The sequence below is a fragment of the Lampetra planeri genome, chromosome 2, assembly GCF_965212315.1.
Source record: "Lampetra planeri chromosome 2, kcLamPlan1.2.h2, whole genome shotgun sequence".
Classification (NCBI taxonomy): Eukaryota; Metazoa; Chordata; class Hyperoartia; order Petromyzontiformes; family Petromyzontidae; genus Lampetra; species Lampetra planeri.
The window spans coordinates 31213340-31226819 of record NC_136108.1 but is presented as its reverse complement, the minus strand read 5'-3'; positions in this window follow the sequence as shown (position 1 = coordinate 31226819).

Sequence of the window (13480 nt, the reverse complement as noted above, 5' to 3'; positions counted from 1 at the left end):
AAATCAAAGTGACTTAACGACTTCCTTAGGGCCGCTCTGGGAGGAAGCAATTGTGGAAATTAACGCCGTTTGAAGTGTGTTTAAAGTACCCTACCAACACACCAGGGCTCAACTCCCCCAGCCAGCCCGCCTCCTACCCATCCACCTCCACCAATTCCACCCTCCCCTCCTTCTCTCTCTCTTCTCTCCGGCACTGCCCGGTGGCAGTGATGGTGGTGATGGGGTTACTTCAGCCACTTATGGAGGCAACAGCAGCAGCAGCAGCAGCGAGAGTTTGTGGATCACCGTGCAGATGCTGCGAGACTCCTTTCTTCCCGTGGGTGTCGTCGAGAAGGAGGAGGTGGTGTCTGCCATACCCCCTGGCTCGCACAGGGCGCCACGGTGGCCAGATGTCAACTCCCTCGCCTGGTGTACAGGAGTTCGTGGGTTCGATCCCGATCCTGACGCCTGCTGCTGTTATATTTGGAGTTCGCGTGTCTCTCTCCCCGTGTTCCCGTGGGTTTTTTCTGCGGGTCCTGCGGGTTTTCGCCCTCCATATTTAGAGACATGCGCTTAGAGTACTTGGCTGCTGTAAATGTCCACATTGTGATAAGCCACTAAGTTGAGCTATAATTTGTGGCCAGGTCGCTTCTGAAAACAAGCTAAATAGCTCAGTAGATATTACCTGGTAAAATTACTATAAAAGTTAACTGGTTAGAAGGCGGTACAGCCAAGTGAAGACTGGTCTGCAAATGTCCCATCTGTACGGGGATATAGCGTTGCGCCCTCACGCAATCCGTGTGTTTTCTCCGGGGGCTCCGACGATTTTCCTCCCCCACATCGCATCATAAACACGTCTCGTCGTCATTGATAATTGGCTGAAAATATTTTGAAATGAGGAAAAAAAAGACAATCGAGCAGCGGCAGGACCCTCCGGAAAACGAGTCGTACGACTCTTTGATTGCGTTTTCATTCGTCACCCTCATCATCCACTCCTCGGCTCAACTCTCTCAAGCGCTCACTCACTCATCCGCTCACTCGCTCACTCACTCACTCATCCGCTCACTCGCTCACTCACTCATCCATCCACTCACTCACTCACCCATCCGCTCGCTCGTTCACTCACTCACCCATCCGCTCGCTCGCTCGTTCACTCACTCACTCATCCGCTCACTCGCTCGCTCGTTCACTCACTCACTCATCCGCTCACTCACTTACTCATCCGCTCACTCGCTCACTCACTCATCCATCCGCTCACTCGCTCATTCACGCACCCATCCGCTCACCCGCTCGCTCACTCGCTCACTCACCCATCCGCTCACTCGCTCGCTCACCCATCCGCTCACTCGCTCACTCACTCGCTCGCACATTCGCCTGCTCACTCGCTCGCTCGCTCGCTACACTTGCTCAAGCTCTCTGCTGCGGTTGAATTGTTTCCCTTCAAGATGTCCTAAAGCGGTATCTTGGTTTTATTTGACATTCTGAGTAGCTTTCTGTCGCAGTGTCTTGTTGGAGGTGGACGGGGAGGGGGCTGCGGGCGAGGGCGAGGGGGGGCGAGGGGGAGGGGGGAAGGGAGTCGAGGGGGAGGGGTCGAGAGGGAGGGGGGGCGAAGGGGGGCGAGGGGGGAAGGGGGAGAGGGGTGAGTGGGGGAAGGGGTCGAGGGAGGGGGCTAGTGAGGAGGGGGGGGCGAGGGGGAGGGGTAGGAGGGGGAGGCATGGGGTTGTTGCCGTAAGTTGTTGTTTTATATGGAGCGGTGGCGCAATGGTTAGCGCACTGCGCTAATTATTTGGCGACCTGAGTTCGATTCCCATCAGTGGCGAGTGAGCTCTGGACCGGTGTCTGGGACCGCCACCTTCATCAAATCCCGCACTGACCGGTGTGGTGAAGTATGGTCACACAACCCCCATGACTGACACGGCATGGGGTTGTCCTCATCCAGCAGTGAATTAACAAAGTGTTAGGGGCCGTCCATAAATGACGTTACGCGATTTTGGACGATTTTTGACCCCCCCCCCCCTTCGTCACACGGCGTCACAAAAAGTCAGACCCCCCCCCCCTCAAATATTACGTCACAAAGCTCTGCCCCCCCACAAAAAAATGCTCCAAATCGCTTTAAACTATTGTCATTGCAGTGCGTATTTAATGTGGCGCTGTACTGTGATGTTGTAGGAGAAATCATTTATTAAAAAGTCTAATTAATTAAGTAGAACGTGTTGTCTATATTTATTCAAAGTTGCGCAATTTGATGTGACGTCACATTTCTCAAACCCCCCTCCCCCCCTCCCCCCCTCGTCACACATTGTCACAAATGTCTGATCCCCCCCCCCCCAGGTGCGTGACGCCCACCTATCTTACCTACCCACTCATCTACACACTGACTAACTTAGCCATCCACCTACCCAGCCACCCACCTACCCAGCCACTCACCTACCCACCCACCTACCCAGCCAGCCACCTACCCATCTACCCAGCCACTCACCTACCCAGCCACCTACCCAACCACCTACCTAGCCAGCCACCTACCCAGCCACCCACCTACCCAGCCACCTACCCAGCCATTCACCTACTCAGCCACCCACCCAGCCAGCCACCTACCCAGCCACCTACTCAGCCACCCACCCAGCCACCAACCTACCCAGCCACCTACCCAGCCACCTACCCACTCACATACCCAGCCACCTACCCAGCCACCTACCTACCCAGCCACCCACCTACCCAGCCACCCACCTACCCAGCCACTCACCTACCCACCCACCTACCCAGCCACCTACTTACCCAGCCACTCATCTAACCACCCACCCACCTACCCAGCCACCTACCCAGTCACCCACCTACCCAGCCACCTACCCAGCCAGCCACCCACCCACCTACCCAGCCACCCACCTACCCAGCCACCTACCCAACCACCCACCTACCCACCCACCCACCCAGCCACCCACCTACCCAGCCACCTACCCAACCACCTACCTACCCAGCCACTCATCTACCCACCCACCTACCCAACCACCAACCTACCCAGCCACCTACCCAGTCACCCACCTACCCAGCCAGCCACCCACCTACCCACCCACCTACCCAGCCACCCACCTACCCACCCACCTACCCAGCCACCTACCCAGCCACTCACCTAACAACCCACCCACCTACCCAGCCACTCACCTACCCAGCAACCCACCCAGCCACCCACCTACCCAGCCACCTACCTACCCAACCACCTACCCACCCACCTACCCAGCCACCTACCCAGCCACCTACCCAGCCACCCACCCAGCCACCAACCTACCCAGCCACCTACCCAGCCACCTACCCACTCACATACCCAGCCACCTACCCAGCCACCTACCTACCCAGCCACCCACCTACCCAGCCACCCACCTACCCAGCCACTCACCTACCCACCCACCTACCCAGCCACCTACTTACCCAGCCACTCATCTAACCACCCACCCACCTACCCAGCCACCTACCCAGTCACCCACCTACCCAGCCACCTACCCAGCCAGCCACCCACCCACCTACCCAGCCACCCACCTACCCAGCCACCTACCCAACCACCCACCTACCCACCCACCCACCCAGCCACCCACCTACCCAGCCACCTACCCAACCACCTACCTACCCAGCCACTCATCTACCCACCCACCTACCCAACCACCAACCTACCCAGCCACCTACCCAGTCACCCACCTACCCAGCCAGCCACCCACCTACCCACCCACCTACCCAGCCACCCACCTACCCACCCACCTACCCAGCCACCTACCCAGCCACTCACCTAACAACCCACCCACCTACCCAGCCACTCACCTACCCAGCAACCCACCCAGCCACCCACCTACCCAGCCACCTACCTACCCAACCACCTACCCACCCACCTACCCAGCCACCTACCCAGCCACCTACCCAGCCACCCACCTACACCCAGCCAGCAGGCGTCTTCCTGTGAAATCACAAAGTCACACAACGGAGTCGGCGTTCCAATGCACGTGAACGCTTCCCCTGATAGGGCTCTTCGTGCTTGATGCTCAATGGTAACCAACTATTGGCTCAGACCACGACGCAAACGACCTCGCCAAATTGTTTCTCTTGACTTAAAACTTTCGTGACTGTAGGCATTCATACACTTTGGGTCTTTCGGTAAAGTCACGTAAATAGAAAAATAATTAAAAGAAAATATTTCTCGTGCACCCCCCCCCCCTCCCCCGTGGCTCTAGTGGACCGTGTGTGAAGCTCAAAGAGCTTTTTCGCTCATCGGATTCCTCCTCCGGTCGAGATAATGATGAGGATTCAGTCCCCAGCTCTTTCGACGCGGGAAAAAATGTTGAGGAACAAATTCTTCGGCGAACAAAAAATATCACCCGGATGTCCGACGTTTCGCTTGAAACTGCGCCAGGCGACTTCGGGTCAGGGAGCGGGAAGTCAGCACTGTTGTGTCACCTGAACCGGCTTCTGGAATAGGCGACATGACGCCATCGACAGGAACAACCAATCGGATGTAAACGAGACATGACGCCATCATTGACCTGAAGCTTTCGTGACTGCAGGAAATCATATTATTTGGGGTTTTCGGTAAAGTCACGCAGATAAGTTCACAGAAAAAAACAACAAAAACTATGACGTTTAGATCGCAACACGAGCGGTCGTCTTCAGGAAATGAAACGTCGTAGTTTTTTTTATTTGAACCAATCTACGTGACTTTACCGAAAGACCCAAAAAACATTAGCCATCACTAATGAATGCATTCAAATGTGTTGTGATTTATACGGGCAAATGATGAGCACAATAGACGCATTATTTATTATACAACTTCTCACGAATATACTAGCATGGAGCAAAACAAAACACACTCAACACATTTGTCAATGACACTGCGACCCGAATAGCAAAAGTAAATAATAATAATAATAATAAAAATAACAGGCGACGTTTCAGGCAATAGCCCTTCTTCATGGACAGACGCTAGAGGTAGCTTCTAGTAGCAAATCAGTATTTTGTTCTAGATTTGAAGCTTTCGTGACTGCAAGGATTCATATTCTTGGTTTTTTTCGGTAAAGTCACGTAGGTAAAAAGAAATTTAATAAAAGTAAAATTTTATTTTACTTTTATAAAGTGAAATCAGTGTGACTCGCAATCGCGTTGTTACGAAGCCCCGCGGAGGTGATTGATGTACGTCAATTAGTTATTAACCATCGTGACATTTCTAACGCTTCAGTTCAAGCGCCAGTGAACAAAATACTATTATTGGGTGTTTTCGGTAAAGTCACGTAGGTAAAAAAAAATTGAATAAAAGTAAAATAAAATTTAATAAAAGTAAAATAAAATGTTACTTTTATTAATTTTTTTTTACCTACGTGACTTTACCGAAAAAACCCAAGAATGGTATTTTGTTCACTGGCGCTTGAACTGAAGCGTTAGAAATGTCACGATGGTTAATAACTAATTGACGTACATCAATCACCTCCGCGGGGCTTCGTAACAACGCGATTGCGAGTCACACTGATTTCACTTTTTGAAATATATAGCGACTGGTTTGAAAGTTACTCATCTTTAGTCATGCAGTTATCATACCACTGAACATCTGTGAAACAAAGACGACTGGGCATCTGTGAAAAAAGAGCGTCCTAACTCATCGGATTCCTCCAGAATCAATAAATGTTCGGATTCTTAAAATATTTGTTCTGATTGTTAAAAGTATTGTTGCTGCTGCGGGCATCAATATCATCAAGGAACATTAACCATCAAACGAACTTCGGTCATTCTCCCAGCAGCAGCAGCAGCGGCTTTTGGCTGGCTTTCGAAAACGCTTCTGGGGCCGTCTGGAACGCTTTTTCTTCCGACATTAGGTAGCCACTGGGAGCGATGCACTTTTAAAGTCGATTGAAAACTCCCTTCTTGTCAACCGATTTACGTGTTTAGTTGTTTGTCCTTCTCCAGCACCTCCAATTAGCATGGTCGGCTACGTACGGTGCGAAAGAAGTTCAACATACATACATCATCATGCGTAGCAGCCAACATACGTACAAACATCATCGTCATTCTACCGTGGATGAGTTGCAAGGTGGATGTGCTCCACTATTGACTCGCTGAAGACGAAGAAGAATATAAACTCATTAGTTGTTTTGGTAAAGTCACATAGATAGAAAAATAACTAATAGATCAAATCAAGAAGAATATATATTACTTCAACGTTTCAGAATTAACTTTGTGTGTGTAAGCCACAGGACGATCTGATTAAAGTTGTGCCGTTAATATCCTCCACCACCCGACACAGCCAACCAACAATCACATCGGTCACGCGTACTGTACAAACTAAACTAAAAACAAACTATCATTTTTAATTTTATTTTACCAGGCAAGGCGCACTGAAGAAAAACAACACCCAGCCCAATGCACTTCATAACATAGGTCGCAAACGGGTTTTGATTCCTTACCCGTACCCGGCGGCACCAGGGTCGCAAATGTGTACCCGTACCCGTACCCGACCAGGTACCCGGCCGGGTACGGGTAGCCGGGTATCGGATAGGGTACAGGTATCGGGTACCCGGTTGCGACCTCTGCTTCATGAGTGGGGGTTCTCAGTTGGGCAAAGGTTACCGGTGAGTGGCAGCTGTGAGCAGCACAGCAGTAGCAGCAGCAGCAGCACACTCCTCCTGCCACTAGCACAGCAGAGGGCTTCAACTCAACTAGTGATGTGGTCATGCTGCTGAAGCTGCCAAGCGGCGCCTCCTAGGCTCACGTAGGACCCGTAGAATAACATCGAACCCAGAGACACACATAAGACCCATAGGCTCACATAGGATCCATAGAGAAATGCAGGATCCGTAGAATAAAATCGAACACAGAGACTCGCATAGGACCCAGAGACTCACATAGGATCCATAGAGAAATGCAGGATCCGTAGAATAAAATTGAACTCAGAGACTCACATAGGACCCATAGGCTCACATAGGATCCATAGAGAAATGCAGGATCCGTAGAATAAAATCGAACCCAGAGACTCACATATGACCCATAGACTCACATAGGATCCATAGAGAAATGCAGGATCCGTAGAATAACATCGAACCCAGAGACTCACATAAGACCCATAGACTCACATATGATCCATAGAGAAATGCAGGACCCGTAGAATAAAATAGGACCCATAGTCCAACATAGGACCTTTTGAGTGCCATATAACCCATCGACTGACATATAACTAATATACAGTACTCACATAAGACCCATAGACTCCCATAGAATCCATAGAGTAATATACGACCCGTATAATAACACAGGAACCATAGAATATCATGGCACCCAAAGACTGCCATATAAGACCTACAGAGTGACATGGAATCCACAGACTCACATTGGGGTTTCGTGGACTCCCACAGGGCCCACAACCTCGCGTAAGGAGCCACGGTGAGAGGATTCCGCTCTGGGGGAAATGGAGCCCTCTACATTCCGTTCCATTTGTCAGGCGAGGCCAGGCCGGGTTTTGAAGGTAGCCCGGGGTGAGGCCGTTGGCCGCCGTAATGAATTCACGTCGCCCCGGCCCGCGCGCTATGAATGATTCATCGCTGGGTATTGAGCTCGGCCGACCCCTCGATGTACCGGGGTCACGTCCTGCGCACTGCTCTTTCATCATCAGCGGTGACTCGTAAACAGACGACGATGCTGCTGCTGATGATGATGATGCTGATGATGGTGGTGGTGGTGGTGGTGGCGATGATGATGATGTTGTTGGATTTCTTTCGCGCCGTACGTAGCCGACCGTGCTAACCGGAGGTGCGGGTGTAAGCAATAGAAACATTTCCAATCGATTAGCAACTTCGTTGTGCTATCGTTTGTGGCCAAGCTTCTAAAAAAAGAGCTACATAGCTCAGTGGGCCTCACCTGGTAAAACAATTGTGTTTAGTTAGTTTGTTTAATTTCTTTCGTACCGTACGTTGCCAACAACGATGATGATAATAAAATAGCATGATGATGGCAATGGCTTTATTGGCAAACATCTTTCACATAGTTGCATGATGAGGATGTCATATATGAAAAAAAACATTTCATTACGTCAATAGGTAACAAGATTATGTTGATGAAAACAAACATCTATTAGTAAGTGAATAGTAACACAACGACGACGACGATGATAATGATTACGATGATGGCAAACATCGTTCAGCACTATCAGCATGATGATGATGATTGCGATGATGATGATGATGGGGGTGGTAATTAGAAATTGTATTGTAAATTGAGCCACATTTACACGGCTATAAAGCACTGCACTTCAAAGCAGGGGAAGTGAGCGTACGGAGTCGTGATAATTAGGGAATGTGATTTCGGCTAAATCGTGACTGAAGGCTGACCCAGACCCACATGTGGGGCTCGTGCTTTCAGGACCCCCACCCACCCCCCACACCCCCCCACCCCCCCTCCCCCCCACCCCACCCCCCACCCCACCCCCCAAAAAAGCCCAACACTTCAAAGGACGGCCCCATTTCCTATCCAACGTGTAATAGGATATGTTCTAGACTTTCGAAACTATTACGCATTTAATGTGTGTGTGTGTATATATATAATAAATAAATAGAAACTTAGCATGAGTCACGGGCTGGTTGGTGTTAAAAATTGGGCCGCTCGGATGAGCAGTTCATAGGTTACGTAAAATTAACTTTAAATGTTTTGTTTTTTCATCATCACCAATTTTATTTTTAAAAATTAGCTTTTTTTATGTGCATACATGCACAGGCATGGGGCGATCCGTGCAATGCTTGGAATTTACACTGAGAGATGGAAAGACCGAGATGAGCACGTGGACTGGGGGAGGAGCACGTGGTCTGTGAGATGAGCACGTGGACTAGGAGAACATCGCGCACGGTTCGGCAGATGCTGTTCAACAAACGGGCTGGATTGTACGGCTCTCAACGGGAGCTCGACGAACCCGGGAGAAACGCGCCGTGGGTGTGCTTCGTCAAGTTCGCCTTCCCTCCGCACCTCCGATTAGCACGGTTGGCTCACGTACGGTGCGAAAGAAGTCCGACGATACATGCGTACACGGATGGGTTTCATCATAGGCACAAATTAAGTTTCAAATGTACAAACAAACACACACACAACGCAAGTTTATTTTAATAGGCTGCTACGACTCCTACCTCATGCGCGTTCGCGTATTGACACACAGAGCCCTTGTGTCAGCCCACTGCCCGACAGATGAATGTCCCTCCCGGCATTGGGCGGTTGGTTGACCATACTTCACCGCTCTGGTCAGTACTTGGTTCGAAGAGGTGAGGGTGTGGGCCTAGATCGGTGGTCTTCATCGCAAGGCCCCCTGGCCACTGGGGGGGCCCTGGTGGCCTTTAATACGGCCCCGGATGTGCGCCCCCCCCCCCCCGACACAATCCACAACACGTGACCACCCCATCATCATCATCGTGCTGCTGTCAACCCCCCAATGGTTGCAATTGTGTGGCGGCCCTCACACTGGTGATGTCTTATCGGTGTAAGTGCCCCCGCCTCTGAAGATTTGTGAACAACACACGGCCAGAGTAACTTGTGTAACACTGGTCAACACACTTTTCTGGCATAAGGTATTCCAACGGTTTTAATGTAATTTTGGGGTTTTTGAGATATCAAATATTGCATTTTCAATAACAACTGCAGAAGAAAAATATTAAATAAATGTGGATATCTACATACAATTATATTATAAACACACTATCCTAAAAATACAGCACCATATTTTAACACTAAAGCAGTCACTGACTCGCAACAACTTGCAATCATAAGTGACAGAGTTAATTTCGGGTAAAATCAATGAAAATGGGGTATGCCGATAGCATAAAATGAGATGTGATAGAGCAAATCTCAGATCAGATTTGAAATCAGCACCCTGAAATTAGTCTAAAACAGCTGCAAAAGTCCAGGCCAGACAAAAAATTTTTGTTTTTTTGACCAGTGTTATCTGTGTACGGAACTGGATAATTGCTGTGCAGCGTTGTGGGATGCAAGTGCACGAATTACGCCATCTAAAAATAAATAATAATAATGATTATTATTAATGAATTACTATTAAAGTATCACTTGCCAATGTTGTTAGCCATGGCCGGCAGTCGAAATCAGCGGGCAAAGATTATGGCGCGGTGCGGTGTGCTGACCGCCGTGCCACCACTCTGCCTTCGTTGTTTTGCTTGAACATACTTCACCGCGCGGGTCGGCGCGAGCATATGAACGCTGGTTCCCAGCCGGCTGGGCCCACCGCAGCGCGCTAACCGATGCGCCACCGCTCGTGATCAGTCACAATTGGCGATGATAGGCCGCGTGAGTACACGGCACCCGGACGGTCTCAACAACAACAACCGCCGCCATTCGCCACGATAGTGGCGGTGACGTCACCACGGCGCTTTTGCCAGGCTACGTGCACGTCGAGGCCACGTGGAGTGTCGAACGCCCGCCGGCGGCAGGAGGTCACGGGTCAGACCCGGCAGGTGTCACGGGTCGATTGACCGAGATGACTGACCCGATGCACCACCTGTGCCCCCCTACTGTGCCAACTTGTTGCTTTAGCCACCCGGCGCTCCGCTCGTTGTTGTGAGCGTCGCTCCTGTGCCCTCCGTTGTTGTTGGAGGGGCGACTGTCAACTGCCCAGTAGCAGCAGCAGCGTCCTTCACGAGCCTCCTGCACAGAGGCCGTCTTGGCACTAACAGTCCGCACAAACAACGACTAAAGGCGACCCACGTGACCCTGTGGTGCGTCTTATAATCCGGGATGTGTGTGCGTGTGTCTGTCGGAGGGGAACCGGCGTGTCGTGATTAGCGTGCTCCGTTATGAACCCGGCGACCCAAGTTGGATTTCCACTCACGGGCACCAACCTCAGTGGCGATTATCTGAACCGATTCTGGGCCCCGTCTAGGTCGACTCGGCCTCAATGAGTATTTGGTGCGATGTCTAAACATTGCCGCAGTGTAGACAAAGGCGGCCGGGCGTGGTGTTGGCCACCTACCTCCCCCCCCCCCCCCTCATGTGTCGTTCCGACCTTCAGAGGTGCCGACAAACAGCACTTGCCCCAACAGTCTGTTGGAAGGCTACACGAGGAATATTTGTGGGGGGGGGTGGGGAGGGGTTGCGAACAGATTTTGCGTAGCTTTTATTGACACCGGGCACAAGTGTGTGGGCGCGTTTCACTTTCCGGAACGGAGTTGTAATCCGAAAGTGGGTGGAGGTAGCGTGGGGGGGTCGAAGACTCGTGGGTGGGTTTGTACCCTGCGCTCAGCATCTTCCGTTTGAACAATTAAAGAGGAGAGGCGGATGCACGATGGCGGCAGATGGAGGATGACGAGGGGCAGGAGGAGGCGGTGGGCAGATGGGCGCTCGCAGCGACAGCGGCTGGAGAGTTCACAGCAAAACGCTGCGACACATTCACGGCATTCTTGCGCCGCGAGCGATGGGATGTTCGTTGTAGGCGGGGGGCTGCTGCTGCTGTTGATGATGATGTTGGTGATGTTTGTTGATGATGATGTTGATGATGTTGTTGATGATGCTGCTGATGATGTTGATGATGTTGATGATGATGTTGATGATGTTGATGATGATGTTGATGATGATGTTGATTATGTTGATGATGCTGCTGATGTTGATTATGCTGATGATATTAATGATGCTGCTGCTGATGATGATGATGCTGCTGCTGATGTTGATTATGCTGATGATGTTAATGATGCTGCTGCTGATGATGATGATGCTGCTGCTGATGTTGATGATGCTGCTGCTGCTGATGATGATGATGCTGCTGCTGATGTTGATTATGCTGATGATGTTAATGATGCTGCTGCTGATGATGATGATGCTGATGTTGATGATGCTGCTGCTGCTGATGATGATGATGATGCTGCTGCTGCTGATGTTGATTATGCTGATGATGTTAATGATGCTGCTGCTGATGATGATGATGCTGCTGCTGATGTTGATGATGCTGATGATGTTGATGATTTTCCGCCTGTCGTGCGTGTCCGTTTCTTTTATCCTACGCAGCGTCTGCATCTCGCACAACCTCAGCGCGTCCGTCCGTCTGTCCGCCCGGGTCTGTGTGGTGGCGAGCGACCTGTTGACTCCGTGGCGGTGAGTGGCAGAGCAGCGGCTGTGTGGTTGCGAGCGACCTGTTGACTCCGCAGGGGTCAACAGAATCGAACTCGGGCCTCTGCCAGGGGTCGGAAGCCCGAGTTCGATTCCCGCTCGCGGTCAACACCGGTGAGGATTTTCCGAACCGGTCCGGTCCTCTCCTAGGTCGACTCGGCCTCAAATGAGTACCTGGTGCGGTGTGTGGACATGAGCGCGGGGGAGACAAAGGCGGGGGAGCGTGGTTGCTGGCCACTCACCCCAATCGTGTGCCGTGCCGGCCTTCATAGGTGCTCGCTAACAGCACTTGCCCCAACAGCCTGTTGAGGCTATACAGGGGGGGGGTCTTCATGGGTCTGTAGCCAATGCGCAATTCTAGCCAAATCATTCAAAGCTGAATGCTAAATAACAGTTACACGCAACTGCCCCTGACTGGCAATCATCGTGCATGGCCCCGACCACCTCAGTGTGAGAACTAGAGCCGTTGCTCTTCATCAACGTGTACGGAGAAGATGTCAACTCCCTCGCCTGGTATGCAGGAGGTCCTGGGTTCGATCCCGAACCTGATCGCCTGCTGTTTATTTGGAGTTTGCGTGACTCTCTGCCTCTCTACCCGAGGTCGTGTGGATTTTTTTTCCGGGTCCTCCGGGTCTTTCCCTCCACATTTCGAACCAGCATCACGCGTTTAGACGATCTGGCTGCTCCAAATGTCCACGTGGTTATAAGCGATTTCGTTGAGCGATCATTTGCGGCGGGGTCGCTGATGGACAAGACCAACAGCTCGGGTAGGACTTCTCTGTTAAAATAAAACATTCCTGCTGCGGAGGGAGCTGGTAGGAACGTTGGGTTGCTCGGTCAATGGCCAGGGTCAACGGCGGCGTGGTGTATTCCGAAAATATGCCCGACTGTTAGAGCGGGCACAAGCCGGCGTGAGTAGGTTAAACGTTGAGTTTTATAGGGGCACCACGGGCTGACCAGCCCCTCCCCACCCAGCCCCACCCCTCCCACCCCCAACCCAGCCCCACCCTCCCCACCCAGCCCCTCCCCACCCTCCCCTCTCCACCCAGCCCCACCCCTCCCATTTTTGGATGCACGACGGACGGAAGGACACAATAATCCTCTGTGGGCTGGTGGAACCAGGTGGTTCCTACCAGTAAAAATTAAATAAGCTAGATTTGAAGCGTTCGGTTCTTTCGGTAAAGTCACGTAGAAAGAAAATAATTTTAATAATAAAATTCGACGTTTCGATTGCAACACAAACAACCGTCATCGGGTAAGAATGAATGAGAAAACAAACATAGTAAACTTAGAAATATAATGCAATACTTAGAAATATAATGCAATACATTTTGCATTATACGGTTGCTTGTGTTGCAATCGAAACGTCGTATTCTATTATTATTTAATT